At 28.3% G+C, this 17,999-nt stretch overlaps 1 long non-coding RNA gene across 1 annotated transcript in view; it reads right to left on the bottom strand.

Moving 5' to 3' along the window:
* The window catches only part of LOC122272018 (uncharacterized), a 15,229-nt gene extending 5,464 nt beyond the window's left edge, over nt 1-9,765 (bottom strand). The window contains exons 1-3 of the long non-coding RNA XR_011637691.1: nt 9,585-9,765; nt 6,586-6,648; nt 1,959-2,020 (exon numbers count right to left, since the gene is read on the bottom strand). This is a non-coding gene — a long non-coding RNA (uncharacterized lncRNA). The remainder of the gene's footprint in view (nt 1-1,958; nt 2,021-6,585; nt 6,649-9,584) is intronic.
* Nucleotides 9,766-17,999: the final 8,234 nt, after the last annotated feature.

The following is a 17,999-nucleotide window of genomic DNA, read 5'->3' as shown; positions in this document are numbered from 1 at the left end:
ATATAAAATGTTCTGAATAAAGATAAATTGCTTCTCAAAAAATTAAAACTGAGTTAAGTAGATCAAATAAAAAATTGAAAATAAAAAAATATATAAAAACTTCATTGATCAATTTTAAGTTATAATATAAATAACTTAAAGTACAGCACAGTTAAACAAATTTTAGTAGGTTACAGAAGAGAAATATGTTATTGTAAATTAACCTAAAGGAATATTTAAGATGATGGTTTCTATTCAGATTTCATTTAACTTTATAAAGAAAAAGCGAAATAAGAGATGGAAATAAATAAAAACAAATGTAATAAAAAGAAAGGCAGTGGTGTCTGACGTAAATATAATTAATTGTTAATTTACAATAAAAATATTTATTATTATCAAAATCTTGCTTTTTAAACAGAAAAATAATTTAATTATGTTAAATCGAGTGACTCAATACAATTAATTATGTATTTTGGTGTCGCATATAAATTTTACGCAGGAATTTTTTTAAAAATCAAAATGTGAAATGTTTATACACATTTGTGTAAGATAACCTGTTTTGTTACAGTTCACTTTGATTATTATTTTTTCCATTTTCTATTATTTGTATAAATTAAAAACAAACAAACTGTACTTTGTAAGAGATTCACTTATCATGGTTAAAAATTTGAAATGATGTAACCTTTCACTTAACAGCCTATAACTTATTGAAAACTGATATTTACTAATCATTATTTTGAAATTCTAAGTTTTTCACCTTGGAAATGATCCATTGTTTACTTAATATTAAATTTAAAATTTTGGTCATCCCAAATTGAAACCTGTACCAGTACTGCAGAACAAAAAAAACAAAGTTTCGTTTCCCTTCTTCCTAATGAACAAATATAATTATTTTTTTTTATTTTCTAAGTTTATACATCATTTAACATGTTTGCCATGCCTTTGTTCGTTTTTAGGGTAAAAGGAGAAACAGTTTCGGAAATATTTCTGGAATGTAAACGAAACATTTACAAACTTTTGACATTGTGATTAATACACAATTTGAATTTTAAATTAGAAATTAATAAAAGAATCTTTTTTTAAAAATAAAATATGTTATAAATGTTTAAAATGAAATCCAGAAAATTAGCATCAATGCAACATTTCTAACGATTTTGCTGTTAGCGATTCAGGAAAATGAGTGATAGGTTGACTTTGCAGAGAAAAAATAATTCATTGGATGGAAGTACAAAAGTTTTCAGTAAAAGAGTGTAAATAAAATCCATTATTAAATTATAACCAATTATTTTTTGAAGAATTTTATAAAGTTAAAAATACCGAAACGTTTTGTTAAAAGAAAAAAAATACCCCCAAAGCATCGGAACAAACTTGAACAGTAAATGAATTTAACCCACAGATTAGAAGATAAAAAACAGAAAAATCCTCTTTTTATGAACCGAAGCAAATTTACTTCTTCCACCTCCCCCACAATCTTTCCTAAACTGCCTAGACCCATAATCTCCAAAGAGATTTCTCCATTCATTTAGCAACATGGGAGAGATTTATATGGCATTCTAGCTTAGCGGGGTAATAATGGAGAGAATTTTAATGAAGTATTGCAAAGATATTTCGACTGTTTGACGATTTTTAAATCTGAATAAAGTGGATATAACGGATGGTAAAAAAATTTAAATTAAGAACTAGCTTTTCTTAAAAATTTCCTGATTTTTCTAGTATAAAAAATTTCCTGTTAATTCCAGGTTTTCAAGGTGGGTGGCCACATTGCTTTTATAAAGTTAATTTTTTTAAAAATAGATAAAGTTGCAAACTTTAAGCAACCAAAATTTATAAATGCAGACAATTTCACCCATTAATAATCTGAATATTTATCTGTTATCTATTAAGATAATTTTCAGAAACTTCAGTGACCCAGCAAAATGAAATCATTGAAGAACTGAAAATTTGCCATAAACCAATTAAAACCAAAAAGTCATACATACCATAGAAGGAGCTTGATTAGAATTTGCTTGAGATAATCTAAACGGATCAAAACGATCTTTTTCTAAAGACAAGAAATGAGTATTAATACAGTTTTTAAAATAATTAGAATAAAATAATTTTTAACCATCTAAATAATAGCTCTGGCTCTTTTTAAGCTTAAACCTGTTAGCTAACATCAATTTTCATTCCGGTACCAGTCTGTTTGCTTTTACTGTACAGAAAATCTATTTTCCCACAATGGAGATACTGCGCTTGGCATGAAAATATTCGCATGACTTTGCCAATAATACCGGCAATCCTCCCATGAGAATCTAAGCTATTTTAAGGCAGAGAAAGCATTTCTTGTTTTTTCAGTGGCGCCATCTAAGCCCAAGAGTGCGACTTTAGCCATACACACGTCACAACCTATTTTACCGGGAGAACCCATTCACACTCCACGCATCATAATTTTGACCTTAACCAGAGAAAGATGTCCAATTCAGTAATTCCGGAGATAGTGATTTGTTATGGGAACATGGAGGACTTTGTGTCCCCAACAAATTTAAAGTGTCCTAGTCACAATTTAATACAAGGGGATTCTTTGGCCAGCAGGATTCGAACTCACGAACATGAGCCCAGAAACCTACCAACCAGGCTATTCGGGCCCATGCAACTTATCTCAATGTTATTTAATGGGTAACAAGTTAGTAGCAGGGAATAGCTTACTCAATTTTGCCTAAAGTTAGAACTTGGAAAGCTAGAGTTTTCAAAAATGAAAAGCAAAAAATAAATAAGCAGATTCAGATCTGCCAAAATGCAATAAATTTTTATACAACTACTTACCAGGGTTTGTAGGGGTAGAAGCAGTATCAAATCCCCCAAATGGATCACTTCCAGAGAATGGATAACTCTTTAAATAATCACTCTTTAATTAACTCGGAAAATAATAATGCTTTATGAAATTTAAATGCATATAAGTTGATACAATACATATATAATGAACATTCACCAGGTATGATAACATTCACACACATGATCATGTGCAACACTCATCGGACTTGGAAGGTATGAAACAGGAGCTACTGAATCGAACAAATGAAACATTGTTCCAAACTATGGACCCCTTCTCACAGACATACAATACATTCTCAAACAAAAAAGGTGGAAATAAAGCAGTTAACACTATTTTCAGGGGCTAGAGCTGGTTGTCTGAGGATGCCTGTAAGTTTTAATTTCTCTTCCCAGAGCATTTCACACATATTTCATTGAGTACAGATCAGAGTAAGTTTTTGCTGGATAATCTATTAAGTCTATATTTTCACTTTTAAGAAAATCACAGTCTATCTTATTTCTGTTCAAAACTAATTGATCAAATCTGGATATAAATCAAATTTGGGTCAACTGTATCGATTAAAAGGCAAATATAATGGTTGTTTTTTTAGATACTTGAGAAGTTTTGGCAAACCACTGGTTCTCTTCATATGAAAGAGTTTCACTTTTGAACAAAGGCGCCACTATCTATTCTCTAATGTTACCAGTGTAATGATTAAGAAATTTACTATTATGGAAGCTTAGTGTTGGTGGTCCGAGTAAGCAGTATGCTGAATAGCTGCAGATCCCCTATATATTTTATAAACTAGCACTTTGACTAGCACAAGGTATAAAAAAGAACCCTTGATACTCTTTGTTTGACTTTTCAGAGGTGAGGTTATCCCTATTATCATTTTAAGGTAACGCATGACAACACAGAGCTCACCAGGTAGACAATTTTCTGAAAAAGTGCAGACTTTGGTCAAGTATATTTGATAGTCAGGTCTCTAGATCTCTATAAAGCATGATTGGTACACTCTAGAGAACAATTTCAGAGTGCGATATCTTTCCAAAACCCCTTCCTTTTTAATCCACTATTTCATACTTTGAACTCACATGAGTAATACACTTGATCATGCAAAAGGCATTATATTTGTTGAAAGATCATTAAATTTGTATTACATTGATTATGTTGATAGTAAATTTCACTAAAATCTATACAGTAGTTCTAGATATAATCTATTACATCTAAAATTTCTTCTCAATTTTTAAAACCATAGTATAAGGGAACTTTTAGCTCTAATATAATAAGAATCATAAGTTTTAAGCAAAAAAAATATGTAAAATGGAATGTATATGTATTGAAATTTTTTTAAAAATTAATTGTTATGTTTAAAAATGTATAATACAGTAAACTAAATTAAAACTAATAAGAAATGTATTTTTTAACCAATTTACAAAAAGGAATTCATAAACTTTAAACTATAAATGTTGATTTAATTCTATTTTTATACAGTTTTGACAATAAAATAAAAAAATTAAAAAAAAAAAGAAATTCAAGAATACTATCTAAAGCAATGCATTTGCAGAGTCAAATAGCTGTTTTTTCATAATTTGCATCCATCAGAAACAATATTCATAGAATGTAATAATTTGTAAATTCTGATTGAACTGCATATTTTATCAATTGTATTAAAAGTTTATAATATATACAATATTATCAAAATAAAACAATTAATTCACTTTCTATAAGTTGTCTTGTTTTTAAAAGCGATTGGGATGAAAAAAGAAACATTTAATAATATTAATTTTATTCAAGTGATAATTATTTTACTAATTAATATTGTACTTGTATAAGTTTCAGCAATCAGAAACAAAAGCTAAACCCGCATAAATAACAGAAAAATAATGACAGTTAGAATTTCTAACTGAAATGAGAAGTTTCTTCTAAAATATGTATTGCATAACAATCAATTATTAATACCTGTTAAAAAATTTTAAATAATCAAATTAAAAAATGTTTTTTAAAATATTCAAATCAAAATTCTCACTTTTTTTATTGTGATGCAGTTACATTAAAAGCATTTTCGAAAGGGTCTCCACTGAAAGGATCACTAACTGCTGTTCCAACATTAGTATCAACAAAAGAACCTATAAAATAAGAGAGAATTCTAGACACTATATATTCCTGAATAGCATTAATTATCAATCAAAAATTTATTATCATTAAAAAATTATTAAGTGAAACGAACTATAAAACTGAAACATACATAAATTCAGTTTCATGAAATTAAATAAAAAGCAAACTTTACAAAATAATAATTCGAACCTTAATTATGCAAAAACTATACAAAATGTCATATAAAGAGTGTAACAAACTCATTGGAACTAAAAGCAAAGAGCAACATTTTTAACTTAAAGAAATAATTTATAACTAAAACTTTATAACTCCAAAAAAAAAAACGAATCAAATAAAAATTGCCATTATCAATGAGAGGTTTAGATACCAGCGATTTTAAGATTAATACAGGAACTTATTTAAAAATTTAATAATAAGTCAAAATAAAATTCTCCAAAACAGTATTAAAACAAAATGAAATTTTCATATAAAATAATAACTCATAATAAAAGCCTTTAAAAAATATATATATTAAAATTATAGTGTGGTCTCCAAGCCATAATATAAATGTCAGCAGTAGAATTGTTAATATCAATAGCTAAGAACAGCCTATTCACTTACTGCAGGTTCACATCCATTGTTAAGTAATTTTAAGGTGGGAAAAAAATCATACACTTTTTTAAAATTTACAAATATGCCATATAAACAGTGACATGTGTGCTTAGATATGCATATATTTACTCTGAGGATTGGCTTAAAAATTTTTTTGCTTTATAGTCCCAAATTTAATTCTATTTAAAAGAGAATAGAAAAAATAGATGATTGATTATGGAACGATATATATATATATATCATTCCATAATCAATCTTCTATTTTTTCTGTTCTCTTTTAAATAGAATTAAATTTGGGACTATAAAGCAAAACAACAGGAACAATTTGAGCTTTAAACCCAGAATTTTTTGATAAAAATTTGGGAAATTATGATTAAAACGTGTTATAAATTTGTTCAGGGTATCACCGCTCTGAGGGAAAATAGAGGGGTACTCAGGTGTAATAATATGCAAATAATAGTTTTCAATATGCAAATAATAGTTTTCAATAACAATAGTTTTCAATTAGTTACTTTGTATCAAATTGAAACATTTTATTATTTTTATGAATATTTTTTTAAAATTTATCAAAGTATTAAGTCCTCGAGAGACTATTGTTTGTAGATACATTATAACAATACTACTATACATTATATAATTGAATTACAAATTAAAAATACCTTAAGTAAAACTCAAAATTAAACATTGTATATTAATTAGTTTCTAAAAATATATAATTTGCTTTGAATAATTGTTAACAACTACAATTTAGTTAATTTCATTAAATTTGGGTTCAACTGTCCAAATCAAATTGAATCTGAATTTATATAACAAACAAACAAACCAAATAAACCAAACAAACATAACTGCATGTTTACAGAGATATCAAAAACTATTATTATTATTTCAAAATAATTTTCCAATTTGATTTCCACATATTTACACTTTGATTAATAATTAGTTCTATAAGTATGCTTGAATTGACACAATTCTCTTAATGCCTCACAGAGCATGGGGCCACAGGTTTAGAACACTAACCATACTTTGTGACACTAACCATATTTTGTGAATAATAAGAAAGTTTTAAAATTTTCTCTTCAAAGAAATAAATGGGAAAATATGATTACCTGAAAATCATTCACAGGTGTAGTAGTTACAGCTGGTTCAACTTCATCAAAGGTTTTTGGTCCCTTAAAAATATTTCATGCATTTTTAAAAATTATTTAACTAACTAAATCACAAATGCAGTTTGATACAGTCTAATATCGAATCAAAGTACTATTATAAAAATAATTGCAAATACTTTCAGACAAACCATATAGATTTTAATATTCGTATCTTTAATTTAGTTTTTAATTTAGTTTCGTGTGTTTCGTTTTTAATTTAGTTTCGTGTGAAGAAACTAAACCTTTAAAAAAAATAAGTATCCAAATTTCCAACAAATTAAGTTACCACAAAGTTGCATAAATTCGATAATTTGGAAAGTATAATTCGATTTAATGTATTTTATGAGGAAAAAAAAATTAAAAATAATAAATTTAGACTTATATAATGTAACTAATTTAACATCTGCCAATTCAATAACAAAAAATAACAATAATAAAAATTTAGTAAATATCATTGTATAAACAAATATTTTCTGAGAAATATAAACCATTTTTGTTTCTAGAAGAGGGATTAAATGATGTATGAACTGAAAACTAACTTTTTGAAACAAAACATATTTTTTATGCATTTCTGATGCAGTCAGGCACTTTTCTCAAATTTGTGGAATAGTAAAATGATTATATGGAATATTTTACAGTTCATTCATTATTTTCTTCAAGTTGATTACAGTAAATACTTGATAACTACCTTTTGAATATGAAAAAAAGAGTGAACATCGAATAAAGCTGAAAAGCCCAGTCTCATAACAGAATTTCTGCCCTTGCACTTAGTGTATATTTTTAATCATGAAGAAAATTTCCCCCTTTTACTTATGAAAGTAACACAGACAATTCAAAGTATGAAATATGATACAATGCATTTAGTAAAAGAGAAAGTTAAAATTTTGCAAAAACAAAATAAAAGCCCATATAGGAGATAATACCAACTATTTTTTTTATGGATTACAATAAAAGCTTAATGACAGAAGAATTATAATTGGTCATACTGCACCAAACACAAATGTAACAACCATCAGAACTAACTAAATATGACTAATATCTAAGTCATGTGACCAGTACTTATTAATAAAAGGGACGCTCTAAGGCGTTGTCTTTTAAAGAAACACACAAGAGTAGAATAATTAAAATACCATATATCAAAATGTATATATAAAATTTTTGAACCCCTAAAATTTTACAAAAATCAGGGGCTCTACTTATGCACCAGCAGTGAAGATGGACATTAATTGATCGAGAAATATTGATGCATTATAATCGATGTGATAGATATGAATAACTCTGTATGGATTTACCCCTTTCAAAAACTATTTTAATATGTTAGATACAATTAATTTTCATTTTCTTTCATAGTATTTTTTTCTCTCATATTAAGGTTTTCTTCTAAAAAACAATTCTTATGACCAGAAAAAAAACATAAGAAATCAAATTTTTTTTTCAAGAGTATTTTAAAAAATAAAACATAATGAAAATCTTTTTTAAAATAAACCACAAATCTAGAACTTTTAAGATGTAAGGACATATGTATTAAAATCAATAAGTTAGCAAGTCCCACTCACTCTGTAACGGTTTGAATGAAAAATTTTGAAGACTTTATTTTTTTAAATGTATTTTAAATCTTAAAAGCTTTTATCTTAGGTTTCTTCTTCCGTAAACGACATATACTACCAACATACCAAAAATTTGCTATCTTGTAAAAAAAAGGGATTGCCTTTAACACTTAGATGTCTGATAATTATTTTTAAAAATTTTATAGTTTAAAATTACAACAGAAATGTAAGAATTGTATTTAATATATTAAATTAGAATTTCTTTTTATATATGTAAATAAATTACGATAATTAAAACTTACATGGACCTTTATGATGTGAATAAAAGATAAACACAATAAAGATTTCTAAGTGATAAACAATCTAATCAAAACTAAAGGCATACTTACAGTTGGTGAAATATAGATTATGTCATCATTAGGTGTAGAAAAGTCATTCAAAGTCTGATACATTTCGGAAATCACTAAATGAAACAACATTATCCATATCCTTGATAGCTTTACTTATTTACCTATGTTGCTCTTGTATTTGGTCAATTTTATATTTAATCTAGAAGAAAATAAAATAAACATGGAAAGTTAAGTAGTTGTCTTCAACAAAAACTTAAGTATTTTAAGATATCAAGTTTGCCATTAAGTAGTTGAGTGAATTATCATTTTAACAGACAGACAAAAATTAAATTACTTATCCATATCCTTGATAGCTTCACTCATTAACCTGCGCCGTATTGTATTTGGTCTTGTATTTGATCAATTTTGATTTTGATCTGGACAAAAATACACAAACAAGGCAACTTTAATTGTTTTCAACAAAAAATCTACTAAGACGAATTAAGTTGTAAATATTTTAAGCTGCCAAGTTTTTTTTAACAAGTAGCTCAATTTACAAAAACATAATAATGCAGCAGAGGAAATAATTGAAAAGCATAACGTTGGAATATGATAAGTGCAATTTTCGTGAATAATCACTTTAGCAAATACACGAAAAATTAAATTGCTTACATAAGCTTGAAATGTATTTTGAAAAAAAAATTAAATAGAAAAAGGATAAAATAAGGCTGTGTTTATATCGTTTTTTTTCCTCCACAAAAAGCAAACTATAAAATGAGTTTTAAATTTATTTAAAAAATAAATAACAAATAAGTAGAGACGAGTAAAAAAGATTTATTGTGTTTTTTACAGTGAATAAATTTTAGTGCTTCAAACTCAATCTTCGAACCAAATAAGCAAAATGAAATGGAGAAAATATATGTGTTCGATTAAGCGAGAATGATGCATTTGTGTTTTAATGCATTGTTTTTAATTTACTACTGTTATCCCATTAAAGTGGATTATTTGTCTTTTATAATTACAAGTGTTTTTAAAAATAAGCTAAAATTTAATAAACAATATTAAGTAATATAAAATTATTTACTTGGCTTATCTAAAGGGTGCTACTTTGTAAAGAAGAAATCAAATTGAGTTTTGCTTGAATTGAGTTCGCTTTCCATTTGGGACTCTTCTTTCCTTAACTCATTCAATTCCACATGCTTTTCATTCAGTTCCTTTTCTTGTATCTAAATAAGCATAAATTTAATTGCTCAAACAATAACATACTCTAAATTCATTATCAATATATTGAAATAATATCATTTAAGAAATCTTAACAAATTAAAGGACTAAATATTTGGCAAAATCAATTTAAATTTTTCGCAACAACCCTCTAGTTCCAATTCTTGTCCCTCTTTCTGTTTTTTTCATAGCATCAATCTGTTAAGGAAAAAAAACATATGCAGGGTAACAAAAAATTATAGGGATCATTTTCGAATGTTTTTATTTCCAAGATTTATTACATAAATTTAGCGATGCTTCTCAATATGTCGACCTCCGGCATAATAGATTTGTCTACAACGCTTCAACCATGAATTTAGAGCCCGCAAAATGATTTCCTGGGGGGTTTTCTTCATCTCTTCTCTAATAGCTCTTTGAAAGCCTCTCAATGTAGAAATTCTTCGCTTATTCAGTTTGTTTTTCAGATGTCCCCATAGGAAGTAGTCGCATGGTGCAGCTTCAGGACTGTTTGGAATCCATTGTTCTGGTCTCAGGAATTGCACTTGCTGATCTGTAAGGAATTTCTGGGTGACCTTAGATGCATACGGTGGGGCAGAGTCCTAATGGAAGACACAGCATCACCATTAGGGTACAATCTGCAGTAATCATCCTTAAGAAAGGGCTTTAATGTCTTCTGTATGTAATACTCAGAATTTATTTTGGCCCCAGGTTTCACAAACCGAGGTTTGGTCACACCATGGGCGAATATGCCCATCCAAACCATTACGCCTTTGGAATGAGGCACCGTGGTTGAGGGTGTCAAGTCTCGCCTATTCTGCTCACGGCTAAGATATTGAACTTTAGATTTAGCATTGGTATCAGATAGATAGATCCAAGATTCATCAGTTGTAATGAACTTTCGCCATCTGTCCTTATGGAGAGGCTTGTAGAGGGGCCATGAACGTTGCCTCCTAATCTGCACCGATCTCTCACTTAAATGATGACATTTAGGTTTTTTATGGCATTTTTTCTTCGACTTTTGTTTTAGTTGATAGCTTACAACTTGCTGACTCACGTTAAGAGCTTTAGCCATGCTTGTCTGTATTGGTGGATCCGGTTTTGATGTCATCTTATCAAGCTTCTGCAAATCTGATTTCTTCAATTTGTTTGGCTGTCCACTTCTTTTTGGTTTTGCATTATTTTGCATCGATCCGAGTTCTGAATTCTTGATGCGACTGATATGGCTGAGTGAAATCACAATACCTTTCCTTTTAAAATGGGTTTGTATAATCCTGTGGCTCCATCGAAGTTCTAAAAATGTTTGTACTAGACCAATCAGCTTTTTGTCAAATTTCTGCAAAGGCATTTTTATGATTTTATGAAATAGTATTGCAATTGAAAGTCTAATAGCAGAGCTTTAGATCAGTATGCTATACATATAAAAACGTTTTAAAACTTTAGTGGTAGATGTCTACAAAAGTGATCCCTATACTTTTTTGTTACCCTGTACAGTTAAACAAAATAGGATAGAACTATGTTTTTTAAAAAAATAATATGTTTTAAAAATACCAATTCAGTTTATGGCATATAGTGCAAAGAATAAAATGTATCGAAATATATTTAAAAGAATAAAGTTTTTTTGTTAAATTATTTTGAAATAAGTAGAAACAGAAATTGAACTTTTTGATAATGAGCTAAAAACAAGGTGGCCACCCAAATCAGGTTTCAAATTACCCTGATTTTTCCAGGTTTTCCAGTAAGAATCTTAAAACTTCCAGGTCACCGTGTTTTCTTTTCTCATAAAGTGCAGATGGGTACAAGAAAAGTGTCAATATTATACAGTATTTTATTTAAATGTTATTTTTTTAATATAACATCTTGAATAGATGTGAAAAAAATAATATGTTTAGCTTGTAAAATATATTACTTTCAGTGGATAAAAAAGTGTTAAAGTGCTAATTTTGAAGTTTATGCACAAAATGTACCAAATAGCAAATACAGTGACCCAAAACAAAATTTAAATTGCCTTCTATTTCCTGTTGGAATGGATAGATGTATTATACAATTTTCCATCTTGTAAAAGTTAGTTGAAAAATAATTAATTTTAATTGTGCAAGGTGTATTAACAACAATGTAAATGAAACTCATATTTAAGCAATATTTCCTGAAATTTATTAATTTTAAAGATCCTGGAATAAAAAAACTGTCACTGAATTTTTTTTCCTTAAATACATACATTTTTCAAGATCTAAGTAAAATGATTGATTTAAAATGTTTTAAATAAATTTAAATTGTTTCTCAAAAAATAAAAACTGAGTTGTTTACCTCGAAGAAAGAAACAAATTAAATTAAAATTAAAAATATATATAAAAACTTCTTGATTAATTTTAAGTTATTTATATTATAACTTAAAGCACAGCATAGTTAAACAAATTTTATTAGGTTACTGAGGTGAAATACATTATTGTAAATTAACCTAAAAGGAATATTTAGATGGTTTCTATTCATATTTCATTTCATGAAGAAAAAGAAAAATAAGAAGGGGAAATAAATAAAAACAAATGTAATAAAAAGAAAAGCAGTGATGTCTGATGTAAAAACAATTAATTATTAATTTACAATAAAAATATTTATTATTATCACACTCTTGCTTTAAACAGAATAATAATATAATTTTGTTAAATCTTAGTTGCGCAGTATGATTAATTATGCATCCTGGTATCGCACGTAAAATATCATAAGTGCATGAGAATTTGTTTTTCTTAATCAAAGTGTGAAATGTTTCCACACATTTGTGCCTGTTAATAACCTGTTTTGTTACAGTTCACTTTAATTATTATTTCTTCCATTTTCTATTATTAGTGTGAATTTTTTTTTTAAAAAAAACTGTACTTTTTCAGAGATTCACTTACCACAGTTAAAAATTTCAAATGATATTGCTCTTCATTTAATAGTTTGTAACTTAATGAAAACTGATATTAAGGTATAACTCATTATTTCTAAATCTTCAATTTTTTACCTTTGAAATGATACCTTATTCACTTAATATTTAAGTTTAAAATTTTGGTCATCTGGGTGCCCAACTTGAAACCTGTACAGTGCAGAACAAAATTACAAGGCTTCGTTTGCCTTCTTTCGAATAAATAAATATAATTAATAAAATTTTTTCTAAGTTTATACATCATTCAACATGTTTTTCATACATTCCTTGGTTTTGGCCAGCTTTTTAGGGTAAAAGGAGAAACAGTTTAGGAAATATCTCCGGAATGTAAGCAACATATACCAACTTTCAAGATTGTAATTAGTACACAGTTCGAATTTTTAAACAAAAATCAAATATTTACCAACAGAAACGTTTAATGTTAACATCTAGTTGGTTCATAAAAGAATCTTTTTCTTTTCAATAAAACATGCTGTGAAAGGTTAAAAGAGAATTCAGAAAATTAGCATCAATGCAACAATTGTAATGATTTTGCTATTAGCGATTCAAGAAAATAGTGATTGGTTGGCTTTACCGAGAAAAAATAATTCATGGGATGAGCAGACAAAAGCTTTCAGAAAATAAAAAATATTATTAAATCATAACCAATTACTTTTTCGAAATTTAAAAATACTAAAACATTTTGTTAAAAGAAAAAAATATCTCCAAAGCATTGGAACAAACTTGAACAGTAAATGAATTGCGCCTACGGAGCACAAATATCCTAAACCCTTCTTCCACCTCTATTACAATTCCTAAACTGCTTAGTCCTATAATCTCTTAGAGAGTATCCTTGACCTCTAATAAGAGGTCGAAGATTTCGCCAATCATTTAGCAATATGGGAGAGTTTCATATAGTATTATTGTTTAGCAGGGTAATAATGGAAGGAATTTTAATGCAAGCAATGTATTAGTAAGTTGATGATATTTCAACTGTTTGACGATAAATTTCAGTCTAAATAAAATGGATATAACAGATGGTTAGATGGTAAAGGAATTCAAATTAAGAAACAAATTCCAACTTTTCTTTAAAATTCCTTTTTTTTCAGGTTTTTATCCAAATTTCACTGACTTTTCCAGGTTTTTCCAGTATAAAATTAACACCTCCGTTAAAAATGTGCTCTTGCTTGCTTACAATAGAAGCAGACAACCGCAGACTTTTAGTCTGGAGGAGTTCTCCTCAAAGTCACACAATAGGTAGAGCGCTAAATAAATAAATAATTTTGTTATCAAGCTAACCAAGGAAGATTAACACACAAAGCAGTTTTCAGTATACTTTTGACTGAGAAGAGTGTAATGCTTCCTCCTAATGATAGTGCACAGTAGGAAATCCTAATTTCATGTTAATGTGATAAAATTCTACAGTCAGAATTTTAATCTTTCAAATTGTGCTCATTTTGTTTCGCCACGGCATTTGAATAGTTATAGACAAGGACTGTTTAGATTTTTTCTTTGTGTCTCAAGTTCACGGAGTTTATTTAAACTCTCTTTAGCACGAGCTGAAAACTACAAATTAGAAATTAGTCTACAGACGTTACATTTTGTTCAGAAAATATTTAGCGCAGGTAGCTTAATAAAAATTGGCGTCTATTCTCCCACCAATACAAAAAAAGCTATGCCTAAAATGTATATGCAAATTATTACTCAGAAATCCCAAGTCAGAATTCTACTTCCAAACGTTAGCCCATTGAAATAATTCTCATCCCAACAAAAAATAGAGGAAATTTTAGTGTCTTATGTTAGCACTGCTTTTAACCTTTCTCTTCCCATTATCAGAAAAAATAAACAAATCACAAAGCCCTTTTCGTTCTTTTTGAATAGCTCAAAAATTTCTGTTGTTTTTGTTGCTTATCCCCTTGGTCTAGAGCCCTAGACCAAGTCCAGAAGATCATGTCGCATCAGCAAGTCATAGACAGTCTCTCCATCACTCATCAGTTGCCTTACAGATATTGCATTTATAAAATGTTATTCTCCTTGATAATTTTTTAGTTGCGTCTGTATTATTTTTATCTGAACTACTCATATCTGACAAAAGAAGGTGTCAAACATTTAAAGGAAGAAAGAATTAAAAAGTTTAAAATTAATACATTTTATCTTATTTGATGAGTTTAAGACTTTAGCATGTCATTGAAAAGACTATATTGCGGCATCCTAATTATTATTTAAAGTAGCTAAATATTTCTTGAACCACGTTATTTTGAAAAGAATTAAAAATTGAAATTTTTTTTAAACATTATTAAAAGTTCAAACTAAAATATGTTTATTTTCTCAATATGGCCTAAAAGGAATGTATAAAAACTAAAACGTCATAAATACTTAAATTGTTTTGAATATTTTGGAATGCGGTCTTTTTTTTTCTTTCTCGAAAACCGATTAAGATCAATTTCTGAATTCGAACACTTCTTTTTTTGAGGAACAACCTCTTGTGCTCTTTTAGTTAAAAATTTATAACCTTATAGTTAGGAACAATTATCCACGAAAATAATTAGTAACGTTTAAGTGGGATAATTAGTTAATAACACTTTACTGTATGAAAAACTTTATATCAAAACTAGTAAACAGTTTGAAAAAAAAAGAACTTAAATTCTTCATTTTTTTAAAAGGAAGTTGAAATTTTTTCGTTTTAATAAGTGGCTGGCAAGGAACCTAATATCTGAATTTCTAAGATCTAAGGCCTGAGCCATTTTCTCGTAGTAATTTTTTTTCTTGTGTTAGCTTTTACACCAACTTTTTACTTATACGAAGTATAGTTTTATACTTAATTATTAGTCACAGCTCCAGTTATTCAAATCGTGTTTTAATATGTTACTAGTAAAAAATAGTAAAAGGAAATTGCACAATTGGTATATTTAAAGGCAATATGTAAGACATAGTTTCAATGCCCTGATTTCTCAAGGTGTGGAGTGTTTACCTTCCAATGAGGTGAAACGGGTTCGACTTCCTGATTCGATTCGAATTCCGCACCCAGCATGCATCGACCCTAGTGCTAGCGAAAAATATCCTCAGTGGCAGGCGGATCATGGGTTAGAGTCCCCTTGCCGTCAGATTAACCGTGGAAGGTTTTCCTCTCAGTTTAATGCAAATGCGTGCTAGTTCTATTAAAAAAAAGAGTCATCCATAAAGGTAAATTTCTACAAATACTTGATCACGTGTCTTCTGGTTGGGGTTCAAAATTACAAGGCTACAAAGTTGAACATTTGAAGTCGTAAATCCAAAATTGGGTCGGGTGCTCAACGACGGTTATGAAATAAAATTGTCAAGAGAATGAAGCGGAGAAAAAATTCCCTTCCCTACCTATACCATTTATGACCCAAATTCAGCAAATTTGTATTTTACCTTCAAACGTTAGCCCGCGATAATTGCCAAAATAAGTTATAGATAACTTTTGACACATAAAACACAACATTTTACCTTTAAACATCAGCTCATTTTATTTTCTAGCCGGCCTTGAACATTAAAACCGCAGCCAATGTCAGCTCCAATATCCGGTCAAGCATTGGGACAAACTAGCCTTCGAGAAGGACTTTTTAATGGAACTAACCCACATGGATGTAAAGTGGAGTAGAAAAACCATGAAAACATCCTATGGTGACCCCGGCAGCAAGGGTACAACATTAGCTCATTGCAGGAAGTCGTTAGTTTATAAAAATGAAGGGAAATTTAGTATCTTTCATAAGCATTGCTCATTACTTTCCTCCCCTTTCATCAGAAAAAATAAGCTTAGAAGCGTTCGTTATATTTGCAAAAGCCTAAAATTTCATGTAGCATAAAGTTAAACTTTTTACTAAAATTATGATGTATTGTAGAACAAAATACCGATCAATTTTATGACGGAACTTAATCTCATCATAAAAACAATCAAAATGCATGGAAAACAATTATATTTCATATGAAATTATTATTATTTCAAAAGTTTTTTTTTAGATGAAAAAAATTATTAATAAATTTAGTACCGTTAATTTGCATAATTAATATTCGTCTGACGGTATAATTTGAATGTTTGAAAACAAATACTGTTAGATTTAGATTATGAGCACCTAAGTTTGCCAGCTAAGCAAAACAAGTTATAGCTAATTTATGTTCTAAAAATCACTAGTTAGAATTTTGCCTCCAAATTTCAGCATATTGTACAAATTTGTTATCACACGTTAGAACAAAAAGTAACGTTATCTCATCCAATAAGAGAAGGGAAAACTTTACCTATTTTATAGCATAGAACTTTTAAGTTTGAATTTTGAAAAACTGTCAAAACAAAAATGGTGTGGTCAAAACACTCCTTAGCTGATTCCTAATTGATACATTTAAATTTCAACTCCAAATATTTGTCCCTTTATGGAAATCATAACACCAACGTTAAGTCTTATTTACATATTCACAAAATTTAACTAAAATAATTTTCAGTTAATTTATTATTTAGAAACTACAATCTTAAATTTCTCGCTCAACTGTTTGCCCATTATAGCAAATGAAAGAAACCATACAAAAACACTCGAAGCAAATTTTACTTTAATTTTTACCTAGAAACAGAAAGTTTTAATTTCACCAGCCCATTAAACAAAATTGTCATCGTAACGAAACTTTTCACTCGTCCATTAACGAAATTTAGGTTAAAGAAAAAATAAACGTAAGATAACTTTTGTCTTAGAAATTTGGATTACTGCCTTCAAATATTTACCCCCCCCCCCTTCATTGTCGGAAATCGCTATTCTAACAAGGGAAACTAGGGAAGTGTGACTCGCCAATTTTGAAATAAACTAGTGGGATGTATGCCTTATGAGGAATAGTTTTAGGGGGAAACATTCGTTTTGGCCCATAGAAGGTCCTGTGAGAGATAAAAAATAATTCAATATATAGAAAAATCGGTATTTTCGGATACAGACTTCTTTACAGACTTTCTTCTATACAGACTATTAGTTATTGTAATTGTCTCATACTCCAATCAATTTTGTGGTACTTTCGCGTACTATATAATGCATATTTATTGTCGAAATTGATTTCGAAAATCTTATATATCTGTAGTTTTTCAGAAAAACCTGTTAGGTTAATTAAAAAAAAAAAATTTACATCAAATTTTTTAAATTTTTTTTCCAAAAATACTTTCCAAATTAGTTGGAGTATGTAATTGCAAATCAATTAATAATTAATTAACAATTAATTAATAATTAATTTTCTGATTGATTTATTAATTAGCAAATTAATTAATTACCCAATTATTTACAAATTAATTGGAGTATGAGACAATTACAATAACTAATAGTCTGCACTGCATTGAAGTAATAAAATACCGATTTTTCTGTATATTGAATTATTTTTTTCTCT

This window comes from Parasteatoda tepidariorum, chromosome 9, assembly GCF_043381705.1.
Source record: "Parasteatoda tepidariorum isolate YZ-2023 chromosome 9, CAS_Ptep_4.0, whole genome shotgun sequence".
Lineage (NCBI taxonomy): Eukaryota > Metazoa > Arthropoda > Arachnida > Araneae > Theridiidae > Parasteatoda > Parasteatoda tepidariorum.
The sequence above is the reverse complement of the archived record's forward strand: the minus strand, read 5'-3'. Positions and strand labels throughout refer to the sequence as shown.